The sequence below is a fragment of the Octodon degus genome, unplaced genomic scaffold (assembly GCF_000260255.1).
Source record: "Octodon degus isolate 3935 unplaced genomic scaffold, OctDeg1.0 scaffold00073, whole genome shotgun sequence".
Lineage (NCBI taxonomy): Eukaryota > Metazoa > Chordata > Mammalia > Rodentia > Octodontidae > Octodon > Octodon degus.
Window position 1 is genome coordinate 7,986,776 of NW_004524649.1, and position 4,886 is coordinate 7,991,661.

The window sequence follows — 4,886 nt, forward strand, 5'->3', positions numbered from 1 at the left end:
GCCTGGGCTGGGACTGGTCCCACCGGCGCAGGGTAGCAGGAAGCTCTCCACACACTCACCGGACCTGGGCTAGGACTCCAAATAACTTTTAAATGGGGAGTGGGGTGCAGCTCAGCAGAGCAACTGCACAGTATGCATGAGTCCAGGTTAGATGCCCAGCACCACAGACACAAAACCAAAAAACAGCATTTAGAATTTGGGTTGTGGCTTCAATAGAGTAAGATCCTAGCATTTACTTAATGTTAAGGTAATCAGGCCAAAAATCATCTCATTCAATTAAAAAAACCTCTAAAATATATTTTAATCCCATCTAATTCAATCCAGATAAAATCATATCTATTTCTATTTAACTAAACACACATTTTCAGTTTGTAAACAACTATGATGAAGTGGTAGATTCAGAAAATTAAGACTAGAAAATAGCCAAAAATATGCAATCATATTTATTATATTTCTATTATGGTGCTTTTCTTGAGCCTTTCACTGCTTTGAGAGTAATAGTTCTCTGATTATAATTTATCTATGTTAAACAAGTTAAGAATGTTTAATTTTGTAATACAAATGAGTGGAATGCTCCAGTAACAGAAGAAATCAGACCCTAATTCCTCTAGCTCCCTAGCCCATAATTACATATTTCTAAATCACATTTGACCCAACAACCAATTTTTTTTTTTTTTTGCAGAACCAGGGATTGAACTCAGGCCCTTGTGCTTGCTAGGGAAGCGCTTATTCCACTGAACCATCTCCCCAGCCCCCAACAACCAATTTTTAGAAGCCAGTAGTATCTGAAGCCCTGTATTTAACCAATTTTTGAGTATTATCTGTCACTGTTTAAGTATCTTAAACAACATTCTAAATTCCGATTCAGAAATTAAACTAAACATGTGCTAGTAACAGAAAACAGAAAGTAAATGTGCATCCTCCTGCACTTGCAATGCACTAACCCCACATATTTAAATCAGCCCTCAGGAAGGCACGCTGCTCAGGCTCTGGGTTCATGCAGCCTCTGAGATTTCTGATGGGGAGGCCCCCAAACATTTTTTTTTTCTTTTCAAAGTTTTATTGATAAACATACAGCAATGAGACAGTTTCAAATCAAATCGAAAGTACAGTTTCAACAAATAATACACTGCATATATTCTTCTTAGTGGTTAATTGCTATGCAGAAGGTTTTTTTTTTTTTTTTTGGGGGGGGGGACTCCACATTGACCTCCAGCAGCGCTGGTCTGGGTTGCCTTGAGTATCTGGGAATGGAACCACCGCTCCCAGAGACTGACTGCCTCCTTTAAGCACGCACTTAAACAACTGAGCTAATGGGCGGGCCCCCCCCCAAACATTTGTGCTGGAGGAAATTAACACCCTGAAGACTGGCAAGTAGAAACTGGAAGCATTTAACTACCGCAGTCAGATGAAAACAAAACACAAATCAACAGGCTGTCAAAGTGAAACTGATACAGCTGATCCGAGAGACAACCCCTGCAGCTGAGGGAGCACCAGGATGGCCCCCAGTGGCGCTGGAGACCAGGTGGTCCAGTCTCCTCTGAAGTCAGACAACCTTGGGAGAAGAGGAGCAGCAGATGTGCAGCTGCAACTAGGACCCTCTCAGCAAGGTGTCCACACTGCTGGACCAACTGCAAGCAGTAAAAGACCATCTGAGAAGACTGAGAAGAAATCAAAAGACTAAGAAGGGCAACGACAGTATCCTAGAAGCAAGGGGAAGAATTGCAAGAAGGAAGTCACTGAGCCCTGCAGAATGTGGGAGAATGAATGATCGTAGCAGTCAGTAAGTATTCATAGAGAATTACATTGCATTTTTCAACCTATAGGGCAAGAAACACGTTGAAATGCAAGCCCGGCCGTCACAGAAGCCGGGCCCACCCAAGGCCCTCTCTGCCCGGCTGTCCCTGGCCTCCCTGAGTTCTACAGGAATCTGGGACATGCAGGGTGGTAGTCACTGTGAACAGAAAACATCTACAGCTGTCACAGAGGCTGACACTCAACATTTGGGGTAGAGCTGAGAGTCCACACTCAGTTGGATCCAGGAAAGGACCACTGAAACTTCACACTAAATTCATGAAATACAACAACTTTAGCTCTTTGTTCACAGGTAAAAATTACCACTGTTCAAATACAGTTTTAACAGTGAAGACTGTTAAAGGATACTCTAAACATAGCTCTGAGTCTAGCTGGACAACAAGAAAGAAAAATGAACAAAACTAAATCACTATTTCACGAAAGATAGGGTATTTCTCCAAGTTCTGTTCCAGCAAGCACTGGCGAGTGTCAATGCACTCAGAACACTGCTCCAGCTGACCTTCCACTGTGAAGGATGCTCTGCTCATGCTCTCACCACCTACCAGCTTCCATGTCTCCACAGAGCCCTGTAACTCTCACACCCCAAGCATGCTCTGTACATGGACAGACACTGCTCCAGAGATGGAGCCAGTGTGCAGTGCTTGCTGCCCACAGAGGAAAGCACGCAGCGGGAGTGTAAGCCCTGAGAACAGAAGACCAGTGTCCTCACTGTTCTACCACAGGAAGGTGAGCTTGGAAAGACAAATCTGATTTTTATAAACGATTATACCTGCCTAAAATGTTAATACAAAGACTAAAGTCTATCCTAAACTAAAATGTCAGGCCAGTGTTCTATTTTTATAGTGCTAAACTCACGGAGAACACAGGTCTTGGCTCTACTGTTAAAACCAACTAATTTTTATCTAATCCTAATTAAAAGCTATCTTATTTTTTTTTGGAGACAGGGCCTCACCATGTAGTCTTTCTAAGTTCATACTGTTTTTGTCCTTTACTGTCCTGCTCTAATGTACTTAGCAACCAGCTCTTCCATTCCTGGTGCACCATCTTCCTCATGTGTTGTTGGCTTCCGTGCACAGATTATCTCAGTTTGCTAGTTTTGTTGAAAGTTCTTGCATGGGTGTTGATCAGGTTTAATGGTCTGCAGTTGTCTTTGTCTGATTATGGTATTAGGGTAATGCTGGTCTCACAGAATGAGTTTAGAAAGGTTAGAAAAGTATTATTTTAATTGTTTCCTGTCTTTGTGAAGAATATGAAGCAGAAAAAATATAAGTTTTTTTAAATATTAATGAGTCCTTGATAAGTCACTCTACTTTCTATAAAGCTAAGAGTTCCACGTTATTACTTAGTACTTTGTAATTTAATTGCAGAATAAGCGGCTACTTAACAAGCCTGTGGACAACAGAAACTTTTAAACATGTCAACATCTTTCATGAGATAGATTTCTTAGTGGCCACTCTCTTATTGATTACAGGAGACAGCAAATCATAACACCAAAAGACACTATTACACTGTGAAATGACTGGTGGAAGCATGTAATTAGATAAGCCGGAGTGCCAGGCATGGTGGCATGTACCTGTAATTCTGGCATTCAGGAGGATGAGGCAGGAGGATCATTATGAGTTAAGAGGCCAGCCTGGGCTACATAAGGGAGTTCAAGGCAAGCTTGTACTATATAGCCTTTCTCAAAACAACAAACTAAAACAGACTGGTCAGGGTGACTGGGGGGTGGGGAATGACATGCTTTCCAGGGCAGGTGATGTCTGACCAGAGAAGAGGGTGGCAAATCATGTCCAAAGAGTCATCACATGTGGGTAAGGCACCACATTAGGGAGAGATGGGAAGGGGCTGGGGGACAGGGCATGAAGGGGGGCGGGGGAGGCTGCTTGGGCTCCAAATGTTATGCTGAAGGAAGCTGGGAACCTACATGGACACAGGGCTGGTGCATGACCTGGCCATGGAGCTTCTATCCTCCTTCCATTTCTCCTAAGGCAAGAAGTGAGGAACACCTTTATGGGTAGCTCCTCCTCCACTTCCCACCAGTACCTGAGGGAGGAATTGCTAAAGACAGGAGTAATAGGAGTGTCTAAAAAGGTATGCACACATCTGATTGAGCCATTAGCTTTAGCAATGAGCTGCACTATATCTAATCTACTTGGGCTGCTGTGGGGTTGTTTTCCTGATTCAAGTGGGGTTTTTTGTTGTTGTTCATTTTGTTTTTGTTTGTAGGTAAGGGTGATTCACAGTTTTGATTACAGAATGAACTTTAGCTCAAAAGGTCTAACCCTGAATGCTTTGGGGGACCTCCTTGCCAGTCACAGAAAGCAACTTCTCTGAGGCTGCACAGGCTCTAGCTCTTTGCTGTATGGTGAATGAGGATCATCAAACTTGGGAGCTGGTGGGAAACCTAACACCATTCCCCTGAGTGTTTTGAATGGCGCTGGCATTGCAGCAGACAGCAGATGGTAACTTGGAGCAGTTTCTGGATGTCTGCTGGGCCAGCAGTGACAGTGCACTTCAGAGTGTTGTTCCTGGGGAACAATACCTCAGAGCAGGAGCAGCACCTCTCCAGCTGCTGCACCACAGGCAGAGTCTCAACTGCAGGGCAAGAACTTGAACCAGCTCTGCCCTGCATCTCAGTGTAGCCCCAGGTGTAAAACCATGAGCAGTACCTCCAGACATTGTGAACCTACCAAGAGGCTTAAGATGTGCTCAGGGCTTGCACCAGGACCACTCCTGGAAGGGATGGATTCCAGAAAGAGCCTACTGACTCATTGTACAGGTCCAGCTTCATTCCTGGGCCCTGATTTGTGGCCTAGGTGGATGGCAGGGGTCGCAGAATTGAATCTTACAGCCATTATTGTTCTCTTTGTGCACATCTTTGTTATTTACCTATTTAGTAGTCATCAGAAGAAATAAGAAATATACACCATGTGCCAGCTTGGTTGCTGGTTTACAGCTCTGGACCACACAGAACTGAAATTTGTTTCAAGGGGCTGGTGAGATGGCTCAGTGGTCTAAAGCACCTACTTAGAACAAGCTAAGCTAAGCAAAGCACAGGGACTGTGGTTCAA